Here is a 14,106-nt window from a genome sequence, read left to right on the forward strand (position 1 = left end):
AACATTTTCTATTAAAAAATAAACATTTCTGTTATAAAACATGAATGTTTTATTTACTTTTCTATTGCCATAACAAAACATCATGACCAAGGCAACATAAATAAGAAACGTTTATAATTTATGGCTGACGGTTCCAGAGGGTTAGAGTCTATGACTAGTGTAGAAAGGAGAATGACATCATGAAGACAGGCATGACGTTAAAGCAGTAACTAAGATCTTACATCTTCAGACACAAGATTAAAGCAGAGACAGAGTGTGAGCTAACTAGAAATGGTATGGGAGTTTAAAATTTCAAAGCCTACCCCCTAGTGACACACTTCCTCTTAACATGACCACACCTTCTCATTCTTCCCAAACAGGTTCACCATCTGAAGACCAATCATTGAAATATCTGAGCCAATGGGAACCTGTTCTCATTGAAATAATACAACGAATATTATTATTGTATTTAATTGCAGGTCTTGCTTAATAGAAAAAGTGAGAAGCAAGAAAATGATTATTGGGGCTGGAGAGATGACTCAGAGGTTAAGAGAACTGACTGCTCTTCCACAGGTCCTGAGTTCAATTCCCAGCAACCACATGGTGGCTCACAACCATCTGTACTGAGATCTGGCGCCCTCCTCTGGTGTGTGTGCATACATCGAGGCAGAATGCTGTATACATAATAAATAAATAAATCTAAAAAAAAAAAAGAAAATGATTGTTGGGGGCTGGAGAGATTAGCTGGCTCAGCAGATAAGAGCACCGACTGACCTTACAGAGGTCCTGAGGTCCAAAGGTCCTGAGTTGAGTTCAATTCCCGGCAACCACATGGTGGCTCACAACCATCTGTAATGAGGTCTGGTGCCCTCTTCTGGCCTGCAGACTTACAGACAGACTATTGTATACATAATAAATAAATAAATATTAAAAAATACATAAATAAAAAAAATTTAAAGAAAATGAAGACTTACTTAATAGGCAGGGAGAGGCAATAAGTCCCCTCCTGGGACTGGCCTCAGGTCACCAGGTCAATAAGAGACCACATGTGATCCTCGCAAAAGTGGTGGCATGTTGGAGGCTTGCCACAGCACCTCTCTTCCCCTCGAACATTTAGTTCCTAGGTCTCTCGAACCTCAATGAACAGCGCCTCACACAGTGAGGGGTCAACACTTCAGCTGCCAAGCTTCTATGACACCGTGCTACTACCATTTCTCCACGCTCAAGTGGGCACATATTCAGAACACTCGGTCTGTCCCTCAGTTGGTTCTTACCACCATCCAGTTCTCCAAGATGCCACAATGAAGCGCCTATCTGCTCTTCTTCCTGGCACACACATCTTTGTTAGTACAACAAAAACAGATGATAACAATCTATTTTTTCTCCTAGCAACCTGCCTTCTCATTTCCCTCAAGGAACAAATGCCTGAGGTCTCCAAAATGGCAGTTAACTGTATATCTCTCCAGCCACGTGTCCCATTGTCCACCAACTCCCAGCCCTCCCCTCTCGCACATCACCCATGCCTACAGGAAGCAGCCAGATACGAACTGGTGTGAGTCTGGGATGCTTGGGTGAAAGCTTCCCCTCAGTCCCTGGAATCCATATACTGAAAGAGTCTGGGATGTTTGATGGAAGTTTCATTCCAAACCCCCTCCCCTGCGAGTTTCCTCAGTCCAGACTCCACCTCTGAGGAAGCCCATCATATGATGACTCCCTCCCCAGAGATGCTCAAGACCACTCCCATGGGGTATTTAAATTGTACCCCAGAAAATAAGCACATGGTTTTCTCTTCTTTGTGCACTTAGGAAAATAATAAAGAGATGAGTACTTGTTGCTTTTTTTTTAGATTGTTTATTTTTCTTGAAGAGGCAAGATGCTATTTTGTCATTGAAAGAAGGGGTGCATTCTCTGACCTGCTGTGGACTTTATTGTCCAGGAACAGTATATTTAAGGCAAAAATTTAAAAATGCATGTTTTCTGAAAAGCTATTTTCATGAGATGATGTTGAATAAAATAAGTTTGAAAAATGCTCCATATGTTGTCCATTTCTTTTTTTAGATTTATTTATTTATTATGTATGCAGTGTTTTGCCTGCATATATACCTGCTTGCCAGAAGAGAGCACCAAATCTCATTATAGATGGTTGTAAGCCACCATGTGGTTGCTGGGAATTGAACTCAGGACCTTTGGAAGAGTAGGCAATGCTCTTAACTACTGAGCCATCTCTCCAGTCCTGTTGTCTATTTCTTGAGCATTGATAGTGTTTGTTATTCTTCCCTCATTGTGTGTATACATGCAATGTGCATGTGCCATGTGTTAATGACATCAGCCAACATTTCTTAATGCTCTAAGGGACATTGTACATAATCCTGGCCTGAGAAATGCAGGAAAAGTATGAGGGACAGCATTTTCTAGTGGAAGACTATACAGTCTATATTTAAGAAATTTACAAGTTAATATTGTCCATTTTGATAATATCTGAGATAACAAAAATTATCATTAAAAATCTATTTTTTATCTTAGTAGAAACATTAAAAGTAAATAATGGAAAAAGTGTGTACTTTGCTTGTTCCTTTAAACTATAAATCATACTTTGTATAAAGCAACATATATATATATTTGACTCATGGATAGATTAATTGGGATATATACAAAGAACTCAAGAAATTGGTTACCAAAAGAACAAATAATCCAATAAAAAGTGGGTGCAGACCTAAACAGAGAACTCTCAACAGATGAATCTAAAATGGCTGAAAGACACTTAAGGAAATGTTCAACATCCTTAGTCATCAGAGAAATGCAAATCAAACCAGTCTGAGAATTGCCAAAATTAAAAACATGGATGACACCTCATGCCTGAGGAGATGTGTGATAATGGGTAAAGTTCTCCATTGCCAGAGTGCAAGCTGGTACAGCTGCTTTGGATATCAGTATGGCAATTTTTATTTGTTTGCTTTTGTTTTTTTGAGACAGGGTTTCTCTGTAGCTTTGGAGCCTGTCCTGGAACTAGCTCTTGTAGACCATGCTGGCCCTGAAATCACAGAGATACATGTGCCTCTGCTCCCCAGGGTTGGGATTAAAGGTGTGTACCACCACCCATCATTATGGCAATTTCTTAGAAAATTAGGAAACAGGCTGGAGAGATGGCTCAGAGTTTAAGAGCACTGACTGCTCTTCCAAAGGTCCTGAATTATAGTCCAGCACCTACATGGTGGCTCACAAGCACCATTAATGAGATCTGGCGCCCTCTTCTGGCCTGCAGGGACATATACAAGATACAGGCAGAACAGTGAATACATAATAAATAAATCCTTCTTAAAAATTAGGAAAACAACCTACCTCAAGACCCAACAATACCATTTTTTTAAAATATTTATTTATATATTATGTATATAATATTCTGTCTTATGTGTATGCCTGCAGGCCAGAAAAGGGCATCAGATCTCATTTCAGATGGTTGTGAGCCACCATGTGGTTGCTGGGAATTGAACTCAGGACCTTTGGAAGAGCAGGCAATGCTCTTAACCTCTGAGCCATCTCTCCAGCCCCCAACAATACCATTTTTGAGTATATACCCAAAATGATACTCAATCCTTCCTGGTCCCACCCAAAGGATATTCCTACCCAAAAGATGCTCAAGGCCAGCCTGATCTACAGAGTAAGTTCCAGGACTGCCAGGACTGTTTCTCAGAGAAACAAGGAAAAGCACGTAAAAAACAAAGAAAAATAAGGAAAAATACCCATAGATACAATAGCACACTTTTATAAGTACATAAAATGTACAACATCAGAGACCATAATACATATGCAAAACATTTGAGAGAAAGAGAAAAAAGAAAAAAATGCCCAGACAAATCATTATGAGACAAGCAACCTGCAAAATGCCCCTGAGTTCTTTTTGTCTTGGCCATCTACTGCTGGGCATGGGGTGTCTCCTTAACAGTGGTTGTTATATACAGTGATACTCTGCAGAAACAACTAGTTTTTACTTTGTGAGTAGTATGGTGGTTTGAGAGAAATATCCCCTGTCTTAGTTAGGGTTTCTATATGAAGAGACACCATGACCATGCCAACTTTTTAAAGGAAAACATTTATTTATTTGAACATTTTCAAATGTTTAGTCCATTATCATGGCAGGAGCATGTTGGCATACAGACACACATGGTGTTGGCTACATTTTGTTTAGAAGGCAGCAGGAAGTGAATGGACACAAGGCTGAGTCTTGGCCATACCTCCTCCAACAAGGCCAATCTAATGCCTTAATCATGGTTTCTGTCGCTGTGAAGAGACAACACGAGGCTTGTCCTGGATATTAATGGTCACCCTACTGGAGAACAGTGGTTATCTCTCTCCCAGCAGGTATAAGTGACAATTCAGTTTTTAACCTTTATAGTAGTGTCAGATCCCAAGAGAAGGCACAAGGCCCAGAGCCACACTCATTGACCCACTCTGAAAACCCATGAGCTCTGCTCATGCTTATTTATAGAACTTAGTTATCTTGGTATCCACCATTCCCTCAGTATCATAAACTATTTTCCAACTCCTCTTTCATGGGGTTCCCTCACCTCTAAGTTCTTGGATTTCATGGAGATATCCTCTCACTCTCTGTGCAATTCCTGGCTGTGGGTCTTTGTTTGTTCCTATCTGCTGCAGGATGAAGCCTCTCTGATGATGGCTGACCAAGGAATTCATAGATGAGTATACAATATCATTAGATTCACTTTATCAATATGTTTCTTTTTGTTTTCTTTTATACCAGCATTAATTCATTTTCCAATAAGTTCATAGACTGTTGGTTGATGGAGGGTAAGTATATGATCAATCGTGTTGTGGCTCCCTCTTCTGGCCAAAGGTTGTTATGTGCTTGTCCTGTGAAAATGATGTTCATACCAGGTACTGTGTAACATACCACCTGTGGTAGGAAAAATTTGGTGCACCTGAGCAGTGTCTTCTCCCACATTTGCCTTGGCACACTAGAAAGCAAGTTTCCTCTCCCAAAAAGAAACCCAACCTTAACCCTAAAATAAAGGCACATTTGTTCTCCATTGAGGCTCATGCTCACCCCTCTACCTGGCAAAAATCAAAAGGTCTTTCAGATCTTTGAAAATTCTAGGGAAACCAGGTGGCTGAATATCATTAGACAGCTCAGGCCAGGGACTTCTGTCTAGTCTGATGTGACACTGTCCTCCAAATACCCAACTAAAAGTTGTGTTAGAATTGTAGTCATTATCCTGAATCCCACAATCAATGGTATATGTTATACTGAATAAATAGGATCATGATTGTTTGTGATTGTAGGACACCAAAGAGAAACCGGCTGCCGTGGTGGTGCCCACTATTAGTTGGAGAACTCGAGGAGGAGGATAGAGGCAGGCAGGTATCAGGGAGTAGGACATCCTGGTCCACATAAATAGCTCTAGGCTAAATACATATGAAAGAAATCTGTTCCAAAATACATTTTTCAGTTATTGACACCCAAGATGAACACGTCATTGCATATATTATACTGTGTGTCCCTTCTGCCTGCAGAGTGAGAAATCAAACTTTATCATGCTAAGAGAATGGTTATGACAAACTCAGAAATCCGAGCAACCAGGAAGAAAAAAACAAAAGGGGCTGTAGAGATGGCTCAGAGGTTAAGAGGACTGGCTGCTCTTGCAGAGGTCCTGAGTTCAATTCCCAGCAACCTCATGGTGGTTCACAGCCATCTGTAAATGAGATCTGGTGCCCCCTTCTGGCCAGCAAGCATACAGACAGAACACTGTATACATAAGAAATAAATAAATCTTTTAAAAAAAGAACAAAAGGGACTGAAAATTAAGATAAAAATATAGGTAGGTCAGGCACACGCCTTAAATCCCAATACTCGGGACAAGCAGGTGGTTCTCTGTGAGTTCAAGGAAGCTTGGTCTACAAAGTGAGTTTCTGAACAGCCAGGACTGTTACACAGACCAATCCTGTCTCAAAAAAAATGTAACTAGGGCTGCAGGAGGGCTGAGGGCTCAAGGACATTTGACCGCTCCTCCTAAGGAGGAGTCTCAATTCCTAGCACCCAAAAGGCAGTTCACAGTTGTTTATAATTCCATTTCCAGGGGACCGGACACCCCTGGGAAAACACCATAGCACAGTTTTTAAAAAAAAAAAAATACGATTTTTTTGGAAGCCAAAGTAGCTAATCTCATACTATTACTAAGCAAAAACAGAACCAAAACCAAAACAAACACCCAGTTAGGGCTGGAGATATGGCTCCACAATTAAGAGAATTTACTGTTTTTCAATAGGACCCGGGTTTATCTCCCAGTACTCACATGGCAGCTCACAATTGTCTCCAGTCCAGTCCAGGGAATCCAACATCCAACACTGTCTTATAGATATACATGCAGGCTAAACACCAATGTGCATGAAACTATAAAGTTCTTTAAAAAGAAAATATCAGGATAGAAAGTCTCCATTTACTTTGTTTAGATCTATAACTAAGTTATAGAGTATAAGTTAGATATCATTAAAAGTAGATTTGAAAACTTAACATTTAAATTCAAATTAAGTGTAAATGAAGGTACACTTTACTCTTATGTAAAACTCAAAAAAGGACACTGGGTGACGGTGGCAGACACCTTTAATCCCAGCACTCAGAAGGCAGAAGCAGGCAGATTTCTGTTTCTGAGACCATCTTGGCCTACATGGAACTAGTTACAGAACAAGCTCCAAAGACAGGTACAAAACACAAAACAAGACAAAAAAAAAAGAGATTAAAAACACCCTAGCTGTTTATTGAGACTTGCGGGTCTCTGAATATCTATGCAGAAGGAGTTCTTTTACGGTTATGGTGAGCACCTTTGCCTACCATTTCCCATCAAGCAATTCTTTCCATGTAAATTAGGCTATTGCCGATAATTCTGATTGGCTGCATGCTCTGACAATTTTGTGGCCCTAGTTGAGTAAATAGAAATTCTGGGTTTTCTGCCCATAATGCTTCTAATAACTTGGTTGAAGATTGGATATGTACCTTATGTGCTTTCTCCCTCCACCATCACTTTATTATTTTATGTCTATAAAAGTTTTGCCTTTTTTTTTTCAGTAGGTGAACCACATGCTTGCCCAAGCTGGGCTTGAACTCACTTGCTCCTCCCAAGTGCAGGGATAAAAGGCGTGAGCAACCACCACTGGCTTTGCTTGTTTGTTTGTTTTTTAAAGTTTCTGTTTATATATCACCAAGCCCAGCCCAGAAGCATTTTTATCCCTTGAGACAGTGTTTCTCTGGGGAACAGCTGTATTGAAAGTAGCTCTGTAAACCATGCTGGCCTCAAATTCCACCAGCTTCTGCTTCCCAAGTGCTAGGAAACACAGGGGATCCAGAACGCTTTATCCCCAGCATTGTAGGACTCATTAAGTACACCAGGCCGAATTTCAAATCAAAGATCTCCCTTCCTTGGCCTCCTCAGTGTCTGGATTAAGGCATAGCTACCACACCCATCCCAGGAAATATTTTTAAAGGAATGTGAGTAAAGTCCTGAAAACCCCTCCCACCTGTGTGACTAAGCAATCACAGTGAGATTTGTTTTGCCTTAAAATCTTATCAACAGATGTTATCAAAGTACTTACCGTTTGAACGGTAAGTTCACCAACACCTGATTCTACACAGCACTTCACCGTCAACTGAAGGCTCCTGGAAGGAGTGTGTGTTCTCTCAGGGAGCATATGCCAATCACCAAAGACGACTTCCAGGGCAATGATTCAGGTAAGACATGCGTATACTGATTGCTGTAATAGCTCATCATAAAATTTCTGAGGCAGGTGAGGTGGCTGCCTGATGACCTAATTTGATCATTTATTTGTTTATTAGTATTTTTGCCTGCCTGTGTGCAAAATTCTCAGAGTGTCTGGAAGTAGTTTCCTGTGCCAATGCTTGCAAGGGTAACTTCCCGATTTCTCTTCTTTCTGGTTTGGTGTCTTTCAAGTTTATTAGATTTTATATGGTTTTTAAACTGGAATTCATTTTATTTGGGTTCTTGTGCTCCAGTGTTTTTATCATCTCTCTGTGTGGCTATGTAGCTATCTATCCATTCGTTTATTTTTTTTTTTTTTTGTTTTCTGAGACAGGATTTCTCTCTAGCTTTGGAGTCTGTCCTGGATTCAGACCTGGTCACAGCTGTACCTGGAAACAAAACAAAACAAAACAAAAACAAAGCAAAGCAAAGCAAAAGCCAGGCAGGACTGTAATGGTTGACCTTCCCTTTCCCCCTCCCCCATGGGCTCCTCAGAGGGGGTCAGGCCTCCTCCAGGGAATCCACAGAGCCTCTGCCCAAGGCTCTCCAGGGGACCCACTCTCTCTCTCCCTTTCCCCCAGCCCCAGGGCTGCCGGCCACATCTATCTCAGGCAGAGGTGGCGGGCACTCTGGCTATCCAGGCTGTGACAGACACAGATACACACAAGCAGGGAGGAAAGGTGCCCACTCTTTCACTAGGTGTAGGCATGCAGGAGGAACAATGAAAGGATGAGAACTGGAGAGATGGAATTTCTGGAATGTCCAGAAACCACATGGTGGGGATCTAGTGCCCTCTTCTGGTGACAGGGAGTACAGCACAGATTTGGGTTCTTGTGCTCCTGAGACCTACCCCAATTTAATACTGACATTATCCTATCATACCCTATATATCACATATAGGCTTGCTTGATATCACACACATACACTGCCTACGTTTCTGCCTGACCCCTGTGAGAGAGCCTGGTACCTTCAGAAGGCAGAAGATGGGGTGTGGGTCTGTCTGTCTGTCTGTCTATCTGTCCATCTATTCTTCCATAAAGTATTTATGTAATACTTTATTCCTTTGTTTGTTTTGTGACAGGGTTTCTCTCTAGTTCTCTCTAATTGAGTCAGTCCTGGAACTAGCTCTTGGAGACCAGACCGAGTGCTGGAATTAAAGGCGTGTACCACCATTACCCGGTTAGAAGTCTTTTTAAAAAGTAGGCAATTAGAGCTACAAATTTCCTCATAGGACTGATTTTACTGTGTGCCAGGGTTTGTGTAGGGTTTTGCTTTCCTTTTCTTGAGTGAACCTCCCCCCCCCCCCCCCCCCCCGTCTCTCTTATTCTAGAGCTCTGTTTTGTCTTCCATGAGCTCTGAGGGGTACTTGGCTTGAGTGTGATATACACACACAGACTCACTATTAAGGAAAGTTCAAGATCAAGATCCTTTCCTAACTCTGTGACCTTGCAACAGAGAAGTTTCAAGGGGTGTGAAGGGTGTGCCTACTGACACTGGCATTCATTTTATCTGCTAGGCAGCAAATGCTATGGATTGTGTGTGTGTGTGTCTCTGTTAGTTTAGGTGTCTTTCCAGTCCACGTTGGTGTAATTACCGTGCGTGTGTATATTCAGTGCTCTGATCCTTTCAAATGGTTGTGAAGGAAGGCCTAGCCTAGGAATGACTTCAGTGACTTCAGTGTTGTTATTTTCCTTTCCTAACTCTGTGACCTTGGGACAGAGAAGTTTCAAAGGGTGTGAAGGGTGTGCCTACAGCTCCACTGGCCTTCCTTGATGTGTACATCTGTTGCCTTTCCTGTAGTAAACATTCTTGTTGGAGTTGGGAAATTGCTGATTCGAACTCAGCCAATTTCATGGAATAGCCCTGGCTGTCCTGGAACTCATTTTTATAGACCAGGCTGTCCTTTTGGTGACGTTCTATTTTTTTTTTCTTCCTCTTATTTTTCTATCTGCAGTCAACATTGGTGTAAGGACTGTGTACCTGTATATTCACTGCTCTGATCCTTCTTCCTTCCTTCCTTCCTTCCTTCCTTCCTTCCTTCCTTCCTTTCTTTCATATGTCTGCCCTCTCCCGAAAACCCAAAAATTTCTAGCCTCCCAACGCAATTAAAAATAACTAAAATTTTAGTAAACTGGCATTTAAAAAAGGAAGGAAGGCAGGCAGGCAGGCAGGCAGGCAGGCAGGCAGGCAGGCCTGGATGGTGGTTGTGAAGGGAGCCCTGGCCTAGTCATATCCTCTGCCATGACTGTAACCCCAGTACTCAGGAGCTCTAAAGGGTCTGAGAAGCTGCTTTCATGCTTCTGCTGCTGGGCATTTATTTATTTATCTATCTGGCTTATGTGGGAGGGGAAGGGAAAGCCAGAGCCTTGTCCTATGGGCTCCACGCTCTCAGTAGTGTCTCATAAACTCGAGTGTGAGGGCCCATGTCTGTCATGTCAGCAGCACTCAGAAACTGAAAACACGAGGATCAGGAGATCATCTTCAGCAACTCAGCAAGTGAGAACCATCGTGGTGGGGAAACAGACCCTCTCCAAGAAATGACTAAAGTGACCTGTTTATTTTTTCTGTCCTAAGTGACACATCACTATGACGATATTATTCCCGGAAATGAAATTCGAGTGGGATTTTTTTCAAAACTATTTTTATTTCATTATTATTATTATGATTATTATTTTTTTTAAAAAAACTATTCCACGGCTGTTTTAATTTTCTCCGACTCGGTATTTAGTCTGAGAAGTGTGGGCTGAGGGTGTGGGGAGTGGGGTGAAGAAAAAGAACCGCAAGCAAGCAAGCAAGCAAGCAAGCAAGCAAGCAAGCAAGCAGTGGCCATGGTGAAAGGAGACTTAGATGGCAGGGAACTGCCGTTGCCGCCTCCCTCGGTCCCCCTCGGTCCCCCTCGGTCCCCCTCGGTCCCTCCTTCTCACCATGCCCTAATGGTTGCAGAAGCCCCTGGCCTGTCAGACACACTCTTTGTTTCCCGTGAGCAAGCGAGCGAACGATCGATTCGCCTGTTTTCCTAGCTGCCTGTGGTCTCGGTCGTACTTTCGTTTTCGTAGCCCCGAATGTCCAGCCCGGCCCACGTTCACCGTGTTCGGGGGTGGGGTGGGGGAACCGACAGGGGAGTTCCCTGTCCTGCTGTGGGCCCGTGCCACCTCCGGGCGTGAGCGTGGGAGGACGCTGTCACGCCAGAGAAGGTGAAGACGCCGCCGCCGCCGCCGCCGCCGCGGCCGAGCGAGCGAGCGAGCGAGCGAGCGATCTATGGCGGTCGGTTGTCGGGCGCCCCCTAGCGGTGGCCTTTTTCTCCTGGTCCTCGGTCGGTGACGAGGACGGGGCGAAACGGCTTTTGTGAGGCGGAAAGAGTGACGAGAGTCCCGGCCTGGCAGGCGGGTGTGTCCCGGAGTCGGTGTCGTGCTTGGGAACGGTCTCTGTGTAGGAGGTTGTGCCGGAAGTCACCCATGGGTGCATGCGTGCGTGCGTTGGGGATGGAACCGAGTGACGGGACCAGCTGGAGAGGGTGCTGGGAGACTCGAGCGGGTCGACCAGAAGGCTTCAGTCGTTCGCGTACCCCCGCTAGGTGTCGGGTCCTCCCGGGCCCAGGATCGGTGAAATACCCCGGCTTTAAAAGTTGCTTTTCCCTTGCCTTTTCTCTCTTCTAAGAGCCCTGGGACCCGGCGACCCGAGGCCGAGAGGAGGCGATGGTTGATCCCGGCTTCCCCGCTGGGGTCTCGGACATTTTTTTTTCCTCTTGCGAGAACCATCGGTCCTCAGTGCCGGACTTCCTCATCTTGAGGCCGAGAGGAGGCGGTGGTCCCGGCTTTCTCGCCTCCCTGTTCCGGACTCTCGGAGCTTTTTATTCATTTTCTTCCTCTTGTCAGGAACCCTCGGTCCTCAGTGGCGGGCTTTGCCATCCTGAGACCGAGAGGAGGCCGTGGTGCCGGCTTCCTCGCCTCCCTGGTCCGGACTCGTTGGGGTCTCGGAGCTCTACCCCGCCCCTTTCTCCTGCCCTCGGTCTTGCGAGAGCCCAGCGGCGGGCCTCGTGTTGTCGAGGCCGAGAGGAGGGTGGTGGTCCCGGCTCCCCTGTTCACTGGTCCCCGGTTTCTTGGACTCGAGATTTTTTTTTTTCCAAGTTTTTTCTTCTTGCCCTTCTCCATTCCTAGCGGCTGGTCGCAGGGTCCTCGGCCGGGAGGAGGCTGGGCGCCCGGCTTTCTGACATGTCCACCTCGCTCTCTCGGTCCTTTCATGGTTATGAGGTCGACCAGTTGTTCCTTTGAGGGTCGGTTCTCTTGTTTATGGGGACATTTTTGGGACATTTCACCCAGCCTCACTTTCAGGAGTTCTGTGTGGTCTGTGAATGACTCCCCGTACCTGTTGTCATTCTTCTAATGGTTGCTATCTGTCCTTATTGTACCTGCAGATAGGTGCTGACACGCTGTCCTTTAATTGGGTGACATTAAAGGACGCTAGGTGGCGGTCTGTCTTCTGAGCCTCACTGGGTGTTACTTTTCCCGTCTAGCCCAGCCCGCGTCTCGCTGCCTTTTGGTGCTGGGCCCGTGTGTGCTTTTCCTGTGCGGCTTTTTGAGATGACCGGCTTCCTTGCCTTGCTTTTGCCCGTGGTGAAGCGTGTCAGGCATCCCCGCTTCGTGGCTTGTCACCCGTTCTGCTTGGATGGTGGGACCCGTCTCTCGATGCTTCTTTTTCTCCCTTACCGTCCCGGTGCTTTTTTTTTTTTTTCTTTTCTTTTTTGGGAGGGCGGGGACCAGGTTGTGGAGCTCCCGAGTCTCCTCCATGGTCCCCTGCTCCCATGTGCCTCCCGAGCGCACTGTTTTTTCCCACCCCCTTCCCAGCTTGTGGAGCTCCCGAGTCTCCATGAGTCCTTTTGGGTTGAGGGTGGCCCGGCCCTTCTGCTGCCTTATGTGCCTCCCGAGTGCACACCTTTTCTTGGATTCCCTGGTTGACCCCCCGCCGCTGTTTTTTGGTGTGGAGGTGTGTGAAGGGTTTTCTTTTTTTTTTTTTTGCTTTTTTTTGCGGCATGTGTTGGGTCTGTGGTGATCTCTCGCTCGATTCTTCCCGGTTCCGCTTTGTTGATCGATGTGGTGTGCTCGCCCTGTGTTCATTCGGGCCGGAGGCCTAAGCCGCGCCAGGCGAGGGACGGACATTCATGGCGAATGGCGGCCGCTCTTCTCGTTCTGCCAGCGGGCCCCTCGTCTCTCCTCCCCACCTTTACCGGTGGTGTGTGGAAGGCAGGGGTGCGGTTATCCGGCCTGAGCCCTGTGAAAGCCCCCCCGCACTCCTCGCTGTGGTTCGTGGGGGTTCCTGTGAGGCGCGCCGGGGGCTTTGTTCCCCGTCGCGCGTTTCGCTATGCCCACCGTGTGTGGGTCTGTTTGGCCCTCCTCCCTCCGAGCCGGGGGAGGGTCGGCTGATGTGCCGTGTTACGTGCCCCTCCCGACCGGGTTCGTGTGCACGCGCCTTGCTTTGTGATCCTTGTGGTGCTCCTGGAGCGTTCCAGGCCGATCTTCAGAGGTGCCCGGTTCTGAGCGGCGGCGGCGTTTCCCGGTTCTCTGACGTGTATGCCTCCTGCGCGTGGTGTACGGCCTTTAGCGGTGTGTTCCTCTGCGAGGTGTGTGGTCCCGAGGATCAAGTAAGGGGGTCGAGGCGAGCGGTAAGATCTCGTGAGATCGGGCGAGCGGCCCACCACGCGCCGCCTTCTCCCGTAGGCGGTGAGCCGTTGGGTGGTGTTGAGCGGTCGCGGCCGGCCTTTTTCATTTTCTTCTCACCGTTAAAGGTGGTCTGTCTGATGGACTGACTATAAGAATGCCTCCCCGCCTGGTGCAGACCCGGTGGGTGTTGCCGGAGAGGCAGGCCTGGCTCTCGGGGGACCTCTTGTGTAGTATGCTTTTTCTCGGTCCGGTCCCCCCTGTCCGCGAACGCTCAAGAGTGCGCCCCGGAAAGGAAGCCTTACCGATACCGCAGACCCCCCCGCCTCGCCGCGCTCGAGATCATCGAGCGGTGTGCGTGTGTCGCTTCCCCTGCTCTTGCGCTGCAGCGGCCGGAGGCTCGTCGGGCCGGGTCCGTCCCGCCCGCCCTCAGTGAGAAAAAGTGCCTTCTCTAGCGATCCGATGGGAAGAGAGGGCGTGCTTGGGGTCGCCCCGGCACGCCCTGAACGCCCGATGCGCGTAGCTTTGGCCGGGTGCCCCTCGCCGTGTCCCGTCTTTGGGGGGGGAAGACCCGAGCGTTTGTGTCGCCCGCTGCGGCCCGCGCCTCCTCGCTCCGAGTCCGGGGAGGAACCACGCGGGGCAAGAGAGCGTGTCGTGAAGCCGGCGTGCCGTGTCGGAGCCTGAGATGTGTTACCCGTGGTGGGGAA

This window comes from Microtus oregoni, unplaced genomic scaffold, assembly GCF_018167655.1.
Source record: "Microtus oregoni isolate MIOR12 unplaced genomic scaffold, Mior012 000200F_ref0000295, whole genome shotgun sequence".
In the NCBI taxonomy this organism is placed as follows: Eukaryota; Metazoa; Chordata; class Mammalia; order Rodentia; family Cricetidae; genus Microtus; species Microtus oregoni.